Source organism: Vanessa atalanta, chromosome 19, assembly GCF_905147765.1.
Source record: "Vanessa atalanta chromosome 19, ilVanAtal1.2, whole genome shotgun sequence".
NCBI lineage: Eukaryota > Metazoa > Arthropoda > Insecta > Lepidoptera > Nymphalidae > Vanessa > Vanessa atalanta.
Genome location: NC_061889.1, coordinates 9,891,374 through 9,906,771, shown reverse-complemented (window position 1 = coordinate 9,906,771; position 15,398 = coordinate 9,891,374). Strand labels below are relative to the sequence as shown.

At 33.5% G+C, this 15,398-nt stretch overlaps 1 protein-coding gene across 3 annotated transcripts in view; it reads left to right on the top strand.

Annotated features, from left to right (window-relative positions):
• LOC125071259 (regulator of G-protein signaling loco) overlaps window positions 1-15,398 on the top strand; it is an 89,722-nt gene that overhangs the window by 4,313 nt on the left and 70,011 nt on the right. The window lies entirely within an intron of this gene.

Genomic DNA, 15,398 nt, shown 5'->3' with positions numbered 1-15,398 from the left:
TATTAGTCTATCTAGACAAAAAATTCAAAGGGTTCTTCTGAAATAGAAATAAAAATATTTTTTAATTAAAAAAACATGCTATATTTAAACAAGAATGGAGATTATTATTATTACATTTTGTTATGGCGACGTAAGTCCCGATGTAAAATCTCCATTTCATCGTCCAGTATACGTTACGTGTTTTGATTAATGTTCGATAGTGCTTCACTAATTAAATGAGTGTTGGTGAAAGAAAATGCGTCTGCTCAAATTCATTACTTCCGGCCATCGACTACATGTTTTGGCGGTAGGGACGGACCGGACGTACGGTTCCACAACATTCCACAAGACTATTAAACATAAACCGACTATGTTTATACACATTCTAAAAACAAATTGTATTCAGAATCATATCTAACTATCGTATTTTTTTAGTATATAAATATTTAGTTTAATTAGATGGCCCAGTGGTTAGAACACGTGCATCTTAACCGATGATTTCGGGTTCAAACCCAGGCAGGCACCACTGAATTTTCATGTGCTTAATTTGTGTTTATAATTCATCTCGTGCTCGGCGGTGAAGGAAAACATCGTGAGGAAAACCTGCATGTGTCTAATTTCAACGAAATTCTGCCACATGTGTATTCCGCCAACCCGCATTGGAGCAGCGTGGTGGAATATGCTCCAAACCTTCTTAAAGGGAGAGGAGGCCTTTAGCCCAGCAGTGGGAAAATTTACAGGCTGCTAATGCTAATGCTATTTAGTTTAATATCAAATATCACTACTTGGTGGTAGGGTTTTGTGCAAGCCCGTCTGGGTAGGTACCACCCACTCATCAGATATTCTACCGCCAAATAACAGTACTCTGTATTGTACAGTTCCCACGGTTGGCGGCGCATAGGTGATGTAAGGAATGGTTAATATTTCTTAGAGCACCTTTGTCCATGAGCGGTGGTGACCACTTACCATCAGGTGGCCCATATGCGCGGCCGCCAACCAATGCCATAAAAAAATGCCTATATGTATAAGCTGATAGCAGATAAAAAGTGCTGTTCGATGTACACAAAAATTTTTTTGATTTTGTCAAAAGAATTTTAAATAAACACGCAAACATTATTCATATAGTATAGAGTATAAAGGCATTAATGAATAAAATATTAATTTATATCGCAATAAATAAACGGCTTATTTATTTTTATTGCGGTGTTGTAAACTCATTCACATAACATTCGATTACGTACGTGAACTAAATGAACATTCATTCATGTAGTTTCATATCCTCGGAACAAAAGTTTAAATAGAAATGACATCGAGAATTTATTTAGTTATTTTGATAGATAGCTAATATTTCAAATACGAAAGGACTGTCTGTCTGTATGTTACGCTTTCAGGGCTAAACCACTAAATCGATTTTGTTTAAATTTGGTATGAAGCAAGTTCTATGGTAGGGCTTCGTTCAAGTCTAGGTAGGTACTCATACATCATACATTCTACCGCTGTACAGTAATACTTAGTATTATTGTGTTCCGATTTGAAGGGTAAGTGAGACAGTGTAACTCTATAGTGTAGGCATAAGGGACATTACATCTTAGCCCCCAATGTCGATGGCTAACTGGTGTGATACAGCGTTGCAGAACTATCGGTAGTTGACCTCGAAAACTGTTCAGGATATCGATAGTACTACTATTGGTAGCGATAAGCGATACTATTGTTACTATCGATATCGATATATATATATGTATATATATATAGTATCGATAGTTTTGGACTATCGATAGTTTAGGTTAAAAGTAATGGTTTTTACAATACTATCGATAGTGTTGCTCATGGGGAGCTATCGATACTACATTGATAGTATTGACACGTGACAATACTAGCGATAGACTATTGATACTATCGCTAACACGTGAACTATCGATAGTCTATCGGTAGTCTATCGATAAATTTGTAATAATTTTATATAACTATTTTTTAAAGAGTACTTTTGTCTATTTTATTGAGCTGTCGGTTTTCAAGGAATAATTAAAATTCTTATGTATCTCTCCTATTAACCGTACAGCTTACGTTAGAAGTGGGGACGACGAGAGCTCATGCCATAAATCGGCGACCTTTATAAGTGTTATTAAACAAACTTCATTAATATGGGGTCAGAATTAAATTATTGATGAAGAAAATGTTAGCCACACGAGACAGTCGTACGCTTTTTTGCGCCATACGTTATTTAGATAAACCTTGTACTCAAATTTGACCGTGAAATTTCATACCCTAAATATATAAGCTTAGCATGCATCTGCTTTCCTGTTCTTAGTTCGTTTAGCTCTATTGCTTATCTGTGTAAGTATTGCGGCCGGATGACGTAAATACACTAAACTTTACAATGTTCGCTATCTTGATGTATGATCTATTTTTGGGTGTTATTATGAACGGACATGTCATGACGCTGAAGGATTGCCGGTTCTGTTTGTTGACGCCGCTGCATTCCCGTAATTTTTGCCGATTCTTTTAATGAAAATTTATTTATTTGCGTTAAGCGATTTTTCGTAGGAGTTATTTTTTACCACCACCACCTACCTACACATATATTGAATAAAAATTAACATAAAATAAAATATATTCTTTTAACGTAATCTCAGACACAACTATTTAAAATGTTATTTTATAATAGTTAATTTACAAAAGGCTTGGTCGATTCGTAAGAATGACATAAACTCCTATAGGCTTATGGGTAACAGCTAACAGGTCCTTGAGTAATGAAACAGCCAAAGTACACATTATGACTAAGGTATAGGGGTCGTAGAGAACTTAAGATTAGAACTCACGTGAGAAGGACTGTGTTAAGTTAAAGCGTGTGGAACTTGGCTCTCCTTAAGATCTCAACCTTTTTTACAATGTAATCAATATTTACTTGTCTATGCGTTACTTTGCATGAAAATGTTCACATGTTCAAATGTTTACATGAAAAAATCAAATGTATTTTAGTAGATCAGGTTGACAAAATAAATTCAAGCTCCCATAATAAATCTCCCAACAAATATATTTGGCGGATAAATCTTAAAAAAAAAAGAAACAAATATACGCCAGTCTTAAATATTATGCCACATAAAATCATATTAATTAAATTTAACAAATTATTAAATAATTAATTGCAAAAATAATTTTATATATAATCATTCGAAATAAAAAGTTTCGCTTATAATATTTATTTGTAATAATAATATGATAGAAATAATTAGGGCGTCCTATGACTCCGTGTTGGATCCCTATCGCTAGCCTCCAGTAACCCTTTACTCGCTAACGCAAATCATGTCTATGTCTTCTCACCAAATGTAAACAAAACATTTGTTATGTCTGGGCACGTCGGGTCAGAGCGCCTACATGTCTAATTCAGACTCAATTGATCCTCGTTAAAGCAATGCCTTTCTTTGTATTCTCTGTTTGATAAAACGATTATTTCTCTCTGTAGGATGTAGAATGCTCGTTTCGTCAAACACATCTTGTTATAACAGATTGCGGTCAAATGCAAATCCGTATTCTGTAAACTAATGTTTATTTATTACTTAAATATTCTACTTTTAATTAATAGTTTTCACATGTATTTATAAAGATTATAAATAGTCAAAAACCAGACTTTTAGTCGTAACATATAATTCCCAATTTTTTTTATAAGCTCTGAAAGTGTGTGAATTCAATTGTACGTTTGAGTTGCTCTCATTCATGCAGGTGATGTTAGAGTTATTGAAATGTCTGTTGAAACAGTTTTTAAATACTAGTTTTTAAGATTGAACTCCTCCTCCTTTTTTAATTTTATACTGTACGTGTTTTAATTGTGATTTATCTAAAGTTTAATTGAATGTCGATAAATTAATGAAACATACTCTTGTAAAAGACCGGTCAGTGGTTACAAAACGTGCAACTTAACAGATGATTACGGGTTCAAATGTAGGTAAGTGCTTCAAAATTTTCATACGCTTAATATGAGTTTATAATTTATAGGCAAAAGATTACATCGTGAGGAATGCATGTCTCAAAATCAATTGAAGAAATTCATTTAAATTCAATTCAAACGCATTGAAGCAGCGTGGTGTAATAACCTCCAAACCTTCTTAACATAAGGCCCAGTAGTGGGTAATTTACAGTCTTTTACCGTATATACTACTACTATTATTCTTGTTATGTACTTGCGTAAGCTTTACATAACGTTACCGTGGCTCAGCGGAAACGAGAACTGTCAAAAGTTAATTTATAATGTTATGGCTCGGAGCACAACTTGACCAGATAATTAACGCATTTGATTTATATTTAAAATACATAATAATTCTTGTATGTATATAATTGCTTTATATTTAACACGTCTTTAATCATTCTGTATTAGTTACATACTTAAATAATTTTTACATAATGTTTTCTATTAAAGACCTCAACGTACTCGTAGTTTTTAGTTCTAAATGTTTTTTTTTCAGTGGGGTGATAACGACCCCATGGCCATAAAATGGGTTAAAATTGACCAATATAAATGCGAAAGTAACTCTGTCTGTCTGTCTAATGCTCTTTCACGACCACTGAACCGAATTTGATGAAAATTTCATCAAATGTATGAAACAAGCTTGAAGTCCAAGGAAGGATATAGGCTTCTTTTTCGAACTGACTGACGCCTGACGACAAGTCATAATTTTATTGTAAATACGTTTTTAGTGTCTCGTCGTGTTACTATGATTGTGTTTATTTGTCAGTTCGCTTGTTTGGCACAAATGTGTAGAAACACAAAAACGTAACACGCCCCTCAGTATATGGTTGCGTGTTTTTTTTTTTTTTACAATTTCACGTACGTATTTATTAATTGTCTACACAAACTGAGATGGATCAGTCTTTAGTAGGTTTTTTTTAATGTATTTATTATTTTTATTTGTTGAATGAAATTAATATTTTAATGTTGACGTTACTCGCAATGTTATGTTACGTTGGTGTGTTTTACGTACGGTATATGCTTAATTATTACGCGTTTGGTCGTCCACCTATTGATACCATTAAATGATAATATTTTTTATGGGAACTTTTATGACGAGTTTCTACATGACACGTTTCATGTTTCTTATTTTTATCATAATGGGCAACACTAACAACGGAGTGCTTATTGACAATAGAATGTACCAGCGGAAGTAATTAGTGATTCAGACATGTATTTCTCCATACATGTTTACGAATGCACTAGAAGGTCGAGCGTTCTTTAAATAAAATCCCTCTTGAAACTCGGTAAAATATTATTATCATGGATTATTGTTATTACATATAAAATATAATCATGTAAATGTGTTTGTAACACACACACACACATGACACATGATACATTGAAAGCCAAGATGGTCTATTGGTTAGAACCGAACTTTACCGATGAATGTAGGTTTAATACAATTGAATTTTCACGTACTTAATTTGTGATTATAATATTTTTTCTGGTGCATGCTTAAGGAAAGTGCATCGTGAAGGAAGCTGCTTTGTTGGATGGGAATGTGTCATATGTGTATTATGTATACTCAAAAAAAACCCCAAACATTCTACCAAAAAAAAGATCTTTAGCACAATACCGGGACTTTTCCACACACACATATTAATGGTGTAACTTAACGTAAAACAGTGAAACAGTGAAATAAATAAATATGAGTATTGTGTAAGTATATATTAAATAAAGATTTTGATTGTTTAGTTTCAAAATAAAAACCGAATGATACGCGATTTATAATATGTTTATATTTTTATTAGTTTCCAATATGAGTTACAGTGTAAGGGGAGGGGGGGGGGGGGTTTGTTTAATTAAAGTATTAAAATTAGTAACACATAGGTTTTCTTAAGTTTTCTTCACATGTGTCATCACTGGCGGTGTAACGAAAGTAATATTTTAACAGCGACTATTTATAACAGGGGTAGTGGTAAACATTTACCATTAGGTGGTCCCTATTCCTGCGCCAACCTATCGAGCGGAAGTGGGAACAGAAGAGCAAAAGAATAGTAGCAATGTTCTATTACAAGGAACTACTAATATTCTTATTTATCCCTCCAATTAAGTTTGTAGCTTGTGTTAGGTAGCTTGTGCTTGTACGACGGGTAGCCCAAGGGGTCAGGATCGATCCTGCGACTTTTTACATCGCTAAGCAGCCTTTATACCACTGCGCTATTGACGCTATGTTATATAAAAAAGGTAAATATATTTTTTGGGGAATTTTATTAAATAATCGAATATATTGAATTATATATTGAATTATCACCAAGAAGGATGTATTAACTTTATTAAGTCGAAAGCTTGAAGTTAGAAGTTATGTTTACTTCTCTTGTTTAAACTATGTTTAACGCTGTTTCTTTTTTTATTAAGTTATATTTATATTTTATGTATCATTATAAAGGCGAAGGTTTGTATGTATGGATGTTTGTTACTCTTTCATGCAAAAACTACTGAATAATTTAAATGGAACTTTACATAGGCTATAAATTATAAATATGTCGTGTAAATAATATCTGACAATCAACCCCTGCAAGCGAAGCCGCGATCAACAACTAGTATCAAATGTTTGTGTTTTTTTCTATATCGTAAACTAGTTAAGCACAATGGTGCCCAAGATAAGCGAGTTTCAGAAAAAAAAATATTATTATTCATTATTCAATGTTCCCAATTCAATTATCGTCATTTATCGAAAAACGCTCGACAATTACAATCCATTAATCCGTTAAATGTCTTTATCAATGTCTATAAACTTGCATGCAATAATAAATGAAAATATTATTACATCCATAAAGTTTATTAATATTTTCATGAACATAAGTGTAAAAATGTCTGCAATAATCTATATTGTCTATGGAAGATTAGCCACGGAGCTATTTTTAGCGGCTCTCGACGTCCGATACGTCTCGATAATGCAGATAACGGAAGTCAACAGGGGAATGATACAATCTTATTTATTCGCACGTGCCGTTCGTTTTTATTTTTCTCCTTCGATATATATCATATACTTTGTATGATATATCATTATCTTACTATATATATGCGAAAGCTTTAATGGAAGGATATTTGTTTCTCAATCACGCCTGAACGGATCAGAAATGCTAAAATAATCCTGTTTGTTCGTCCGTCTGTCTGTTGCTCTTTCACGGACGAACCTTTGAACTGAAGTAAATAGTATAAAAAAAACTTATTAAAAGTAAGCTTGAACTCCAAAGAAGCCTAACAGCTGACCCACCTGTAAAACTCAAGCAAAACCGCAGGCTTCAATTAGTATCATATAAAATCTATACAATAGAACGAGAAATAGAAGGACAGGTTACCTGGAAGGGCATGACGCTTTTCGCTTAGACGATTTCTGCCATTTTTGCGGAGTCCGAAACTTGGAGGTACAGGTTTGTTACTTCGACTTTTAATAGTTAAGCGTTGCATTTTGTCGTTGCATGTCATTCGTTGCATCAGTTAAGCGAGCACGATGAGTTGAGAAAATAGCAATTCTTGTTAGATCAATGTTTTTGGGAGTATCAGATTAGATTTGATTTTATTTGATTTTAGATACATGACTTTTTACTATGATTTATTGTATTTTTTTTCTGATACGTCTTCATGGTTATATAAATTTCTGTATAAAGATCAGCCGTTTTAGTAGACTGTGCCCAAACATCAATACTCTGTATTGTAGTGATTATGTTAAAAGGTGAGTACTAATGTAGAAGTTTTATAAAATTTATATTCATTTGAACTTGAGTGGAACTATGAGTGGAGACTAACTGTTCAGGCTATCTTTGAAGTAAGATAGCAAGACTTATGCGAAGAAAAGAAAAAGGTTATAAGTTGAAAAATTATTTTACTTTGTGGTACGGCTTTGTTACCCAGAGGGGTACCAGACACATCGAGTCGCAATACTTAGTACTGTTGTGATCCGGTTTGAAGAATGAGTGAGCCAGTATAATTACCGGTACATGGGACCTACCATCTTAGTTTTAAAGGTTGATGGTACATTGGCGATAAGAGCTATGGTTATAATTGTCTGTGGGCAGTGGTGATCACTTACTAGTACATAGCCCAACCATTAGTTATCTATTCCACTAATCTATGATATAAAAGAAGATACTGGCCACTTTTCTAGGCTTCTATAGTAAAATGAAAAGGAATGAAAAAATAATAACTCGTTTATGGAACAAAGAATTGTATTCAATCTGATGATGTGAAGTGTGGCGCGTTGCCATCCACATCGGAAAATTTATTGTATAAGTCGTTATCACCTGGATTGAATCAACTTTGCGATATTTATAGAACGTTATTTATATCACTGCGACATTACTTGATTTAAATCTGTGATGTTATCAGATATATTATTCAGGTACAAGTTTTTAGTATTGTAGTAGATTTCGCGTCCGCTTTCGTCCTCGTGGATTATTTCGGGATAACAAGTGAGATATGTCCACACAGCGGCCGATATATTATCCATAGTCTATCCTAACCTCAAGAGGACAAATGCCAAGTAAACAACGTTCGAGATCGATTTGACGCGATGTCATTGGTCGAGATCTTGTATATCTATGATATTCATTATGGATTTGCGAAAAAATGCCCTTAAGAATCACGCAATAATGAAAATATACCGAAGATGAGTGTGTTGTACTTACCCAGGCTTGCACAAAGCCCTGGTATAAAGTAATTTAAAATAAAATTGGAGTGTCTGTTTGTAATATTAAAATAACCGATTTTTATTACATGCATACACGGTACATATACCAAAATAACATTTTTTTTTTTAATTTTTGTATGTCTGTTTGTTCCGCCTAATCTATGGAACGGCTGGACCGATTTTAAACGCGTACGAAGTCGCGGGCGCAGCTATTATTTTATATATTTTTTTAAATACATGGGAGGGTTTTGGCTTCTTAATACGGATAGATTAAAAGTAATTTTATGCATTTGTTGCCGATGTTCCGTACAATTTATTACAGATTATGCATAATAGATACTAAGTGCCCGTTCGAATTCGTCCAGTTGAAATAACAATTTTATTTTCTCCTCGTTCGCACGCCACATACCGGGTCCAATCTTAACCATGCAGGGTTCCAAAATTTGATCTAAATCCGTCCAAACGTTTGGAAGGAGTTCAATTGGATGCAGACGTAATATAATACTCTTTATTGCACTGAGAAATTTTACATGGTAATTTTACTCATGAAATTATTGTTCACAATGGCGGGCTTATTTCTAAAAGAAATTTCTTCCAGCCAACCCACAGCTGTAAGAGATAGTGTTATGTAATAACGTTACGTGAAAAAATGACTAAAATATTTAATTCGCTTAAGGAACTCTAGAATAGATAAAAGCTATGTCAATATATCTAAGTCGATACAGGTCGTGTAGATTCCTCATATGATTGTCGTCTCGATGTAACGAGGCTGCGACCTAAATACAGGGAGCAGACGCACATACGCTGCTATTGACACATCATCTTTATTTTCTAGAAATTTCTTGCAGAATCTTAATAAGCCGATATTTAATTTTATAATTGTTTGTATATGTAAATGTATCTTAACTTATATTAAATACATTAATACATGGAATAATTTATTATTATTGTTTGTTTGTTTAATATTATCAACAATTTTGAGGTTCATCGGTGACAGTAATTTTATTTCTAATTTACGCGGGAGAAAACTTTAAGCTACTATAAGCAATTTACTATCAAACCAAAAATTGTTCTAACTTAGAATTTATCTTATCATAAATAAATCACTAAATCATACGTATTGAAGTAAATTCGCGCCCAAAAAGTAAAATTAATGGCGGCTTCATTCAGTTTCGCGCGCTTTTGTTTTTTTTTTTATTTTTTTTTTCTAGCTAGTTGTGTGGACAAAGGAATCTCCTAAAACTATTTTAATGTAATCGGATGCAATACCAAACATATGTATACAATAATAATATGTATAAATATATAACTATGTATAAATAAACAAACACTAAACGTTTTCCTTCTCAGTTTGTCAAATCTTTTTTCTATTTTGTTTAGCTATTGACGTACATTCGTGTTATAAATAAAATTATTTCGAAATTATAGTAGAACTCAAAAATGTTCGTAACATGCTTATTCATATACAATACAGTCAATTTTCAATAGTGATTTCGATCAGAAGAGGTATTTTGTACGACGAAACCCGAAACTCATCGCAGAACACAAGCAAAAGGTCAGAACGTCGTATACGATATTATAATATTCGTAAAATTTATAGGATACACTTATCAATGTAAGTAGAATGTCCAACATTTCATAAAGCCAATCCTTACGGAGTCGCAGCACTGATGGCGAATCTAGTATTATTATTTAATTATTATAATAAAAATAAGATTTATATGTGTCACATTAGTCCGTATTCTTTGGCGGCCATATTTAATATATTGTGGCAAATATAGATAGGGCAAAAATTTAATTAATTTTTAATTTATTTACGTGCAGTGTCAAAACTTTTCTTTCTTTCTTAATATAATTAAATAATTAAAAAATATATTATCTCGCGAAGCGATCTTTCCGCCCGTGACCGACCGGCAGACGCAGTTAATCCATCTTATCTCACGCTCGTCTCGCTTTCTTATATTGCTTAAACTTATTAAACAAAAACTTATTTCTCTACATAAAAAAATGTAATTTAAAGGCTCGTAAATATCTTATCGTTAGAACGCGTGCTTCTTAACCGATGTTTGCGGGTTCAAACCCAGGCAAGCACCATTGACTTTTCATGTGCTTAATTTGTGTTTTTAATTCATCTCGTGCTGCGCGCTTTAATTATATAACCATTCCTTATATCGCTGATGCGCCACCGACTTTGGGAACGAAGATGTTTTGCCCCTTGTGCCTGTAGTTACACTGGCTCACTCACCCTTCAAACCGGAACACAACAATACTGCTGTTTGGCGGTAGAATATCTTCGATTTATACAACTTTTCTGTTTTTTCTAATTTTATACGAATACTCATTAATATTTATCATAATATGTCTCCTTATCGCGACGCTTAAATTACTGACAAAACGTTTGCATGTGATAGTATAATAACAATCTTAAGAGACAAGTTGCTCGACTTCGCTGCGCGGGTCGTTTGATATATTGTCTCAACGATAACCCAGTAAAATTGAAATCGACACGAAACTTGGTCATCGTTATTTATATGTAACATCAATATTGTTCGTTAAATGGACAACGGAATAAGTATCTACTAACGAACCGAACCCCGGCTTCGCACGGTGGTAATTTATTATATTACATACATGCTAAGGCCTCTTCTCTCTCCGAGGAAAAGGTATGGAGCATATTCCATGAGACACATGCAGGTTTCCTCTCGATGTGTTCCTTCACCGCCGAGCATGCGCTGAATTATAAACACAAATTAAGCACATGAAAGTTCAGTGGTGCTTGCCTGGGTTGGAACCCGACAAATTATTTATTAATAAAAGAAAATTATATGATAATTATAATTCATATATCACTTTAGTTGGAGGTTTTCCGCTACATAAGATTTTTACTGCTGATTTTGTATCTTGTCTACAGACATGTTGTCCGTGTCTTTGGTGTATTCAATTATATTAACTCGGACGTTATTTGTAAACGCACTGATTTTCTTACGCCGGTTCTTGTCAGGGTAGTTTTGTTTGCGAACCGGTGGTAGTGTTTTATTTGACAGGAAATAAGTCAGTGTAATGCTTCTTTATTGAATAAAGGAGTATGATTCGATTTGATTAAAGTAAGACCCAAGATTTTGGGAATAAATCTGTATACCCTTTTTTCTTGTTTTTATCATAGCCTAGTTAGGAGATCAGCAGCACACCAGCAGATTTGTACTGTTTCTGTACTACGCATATCACACAATCGTTGTTTTCAAACTTTATCCTCAAGAGAAGTAAAGAAGCCTTTGTCCAGCTGTGGCTAATACCCATATATTTTTTACTTTTTTATGTGTACACTGTTCATTATATTTTATTCGCCTGTAATGAATGTTACACTTGTTACCCGAGATAATTTGCAGTCTTTAGAATTTAATTTTAAAAGAAAAAAACTAGTTTTAACTGGTTTAATGTTTGGTCGTTTGGTTTTCGGGAACATTTTTTAACTGTCATTGAAACTGTAATATTCATGTTTCATACGACGTTCTACAATAAAGAATTTGTTTCATTGGTCAATCGTTGCTAAGATTAATGTTCTCCGTATTTACAGCGTCCCGTAATTGAAGGCTGCCGTTGAACGATTCTAAACCGTAACACAATGGAACAAGGCGCATACAAGACGTACATAACATCTGTCTATAGCATAAATGGTTTAGTAATCAGTCTCTCACGAACCATTGTAGATGGCACACGTCTTACCCGAAACGATTCATTAAATTTAAAGTTTTCAACGAATACAGTAATAGAAGGACGTAACAGTGTTATTTATTTGAATTCGTTCACATAGCGCGTTGCAATAAGATCGTGTCTGGAATTTACATGATCGTCAAATTAGGTTCAATAAGGACTATATGAATTTAAATAGGAATAGCTAATTGATGCGGGCTCTTTCGAACCAGACGGGAATGAGAGGGATGTAAATAATAATAGTGGTGTGTGATTAGTGCGACCGTTAGTGTGATGTGGTGAAAATGGCGAACCGTGTTATAGGATACGTTATATGCGGTTACAACTCCGTCGACAACTTGATGGTGAGATGTTAATTAGTACTCGGGTTCAGTTTTCCTGTTTAATTAGTCGTTGGGATAAAATGCTGGATAATTGTTGCTGGTAAACGCGCGCTTTCAATAGCTCGCGTTGGTATAAGGTTTATTTCTAAATGTTTTCATAATCCGACACATTTTTATATTTGGCTTTATTTATTTTTTTATTATTATTATTAACTGTTATAGTTTTAATCAAGGATACCAAGAATTGCACGACAACTTCCGTGACCATTGGATACGTAGGTTTTCCGAAACCTATAAATATTTGCTATATCAAAATAAAAGCCAAAATTAAATTCCACTACTGGGCCTATGTTGCCTTAAAATGTTTTCAAGTCATCATTTTACGATTACCAATTGCAACCATTCTTTCGGAATGTTGACCGAGAAGAATCGACAAGAAACTTACTAGTTGGTCTCATCGACCAATATTCTATTTGCACGTAATAATAATATATAATTATGTATCCTGTATGAACATCAACAAATTTTAACTCCAAGCTGTCATTTATCCTGTACAGTATCCTTAATTTTGAACTCAAAGGAAGGTCTCGAAAACTCTGCGATGCTTGCCTAGGTTTGAACTCCTTATCTTCGGTTACGTCTCTGGCCACTGCACCATTTCAGCCACATATAAATAACATAAGTGACAACGGAATAGTTAATAATAATATTTACAATTTCATTGCGTGTGTCATATCGTACATATTTTAAATCGTTCACACTCGTATTCGGTATCGATTTGAATATCATTATGATTGTATATTAACTATTTGATAGTTGCTGTACCTTATAAATAAGATTATTTACAAAATATATGACTAGCATAACCCGGCATTAGTGTTGCATATATAGTTTTCGATCAATACTATCGATAGTCCAAAACTATCGATAGTTCTGCAACGCAGCCGGCAGACGGCCATTATAAATAAATCCATAAAATTGTAAATAAAAATGTTCAAGGAAGACTTAACAAACAGTATTACAAGTTGTTGTTAACGCACTCGAAAGCAAGACGTGAGCGTAACATCGGAAAACATGGGAAAATGTCATCTGTTTATCGTTACAATTGTTCGCCTAGTTTTTATGTTGATTTCCATCTCTATTGCGTTACAAAAGAATCACTGTTAATAAGACATATTAGTTTCCTTCAACCTTTTAAAGATATCATTGTTTGATTCGATGAAGAAGCATCACACTTTTTAATTAATAGTCATAGATTTAAAAAAGAAATTTAGGACGGAGATGTTGAAGAAACAGGATATTTTTAAAAGAAAATAATTGGGGATGTATCTTGTACAGATGCTGTTAAATTGACGATATTTTTGTACCGAATTATTTGAAATTATGCGCTCTTATATATATTGTTTGGTTGCAAAGCCTGGTGGGGTAGGTACCACAAACTCATTATATATTCTACCACAAAGCAACAGTATTTAGTATTGATGTGTTCCGGTTTGAAAGGCGAGTAAGCCAGTGTAACTTGCAAACTACAGTGACAACTAACGGTGCAGTTCAATTGGTGGTAGGGATTTGTGCAAGCCCATCTGGGTAGGTACCAGCCACTCATCAGATATTCTACCGCCAAACAGTAGTATACTCAGTATTGTTGTGTTCCGGTTTGAGCCATGAGTGAGCCAATGTAACTACAGGCACAAGGGACGTAACATCTTACTTCCCAAGGTTGGTGGCACATTGGTGATGTAAGGAATGGTTAACATTTTTTACAACGCCATTGTCTATGGGCGGTGGTTACCACTTACTCGGAAATAATCGGGGTTTATATTTTCCTGTCTGTGATAAATTTTAGTATTAATTAATAAAATTGACTTAAGGATTCTTTAAAGATTTAATCTAAGTTAGTTTCGATATTAAATACTTGTGATACACAGAGGCTTGCAGCTAAATAAAATTAACTGAAGCTTTTTTTATCTCAGAACCGAGTTACGAATAGGGAGTCGTTAAAGTCGCTGCTATAGTTACGTCACATGCGTTCATGCTACTTTGAAACGTTTTTTCTATTATAGATGAATTAAATTAACATCTCGTGGACAATTTTACGTTTAAAAAGGATTACTTTTAATAGCAAATGAATGATGAATTGTATTTTTTATTATAGTTATCATTATATATATTAAAAATTTTATTCTGAAAGGTCCTTGTAATCAATTGAAGTATCTTTTTTATTTTTTATAGTGGTTAGCTTGTAAGGTTACAGATCATGTTGTCCTGGGATAAATTCTACTAACTTATAACGGCTACAATAACTTTCCGATTCATCTTCGGCCGAACCGCAACTGGGTCGTTGTGTGAGAATGGGAACATTGGTAAACGGCAAACGATTACGTTTTTATTCGATTGCGTTACTGATAATTTGCTAGTAGAATTAGCCCCCTCGATTCAAAATTCGGAACTGTACAAGATATATTATATATTTCTTCATTCATGAAGGCGCTACCCTCGTTTAATTATTATCGGCGCGTATTGACAAATATATATTTTTTTATTTTATTTTCGGGAAACATACAACATAGTATAATGCATAAACATTTGATACCAAAATAAGTCTTACATAAGCCAACAAAGTTACCACTGTTACATTAAAACATGGAATAAATCTAATAAGATAATCAAAGTACATATGTATATGTATATAAAATTATGTTTTTTATATATTTTTTCAGTCTTTATACTTACAGTTATCTCAGGC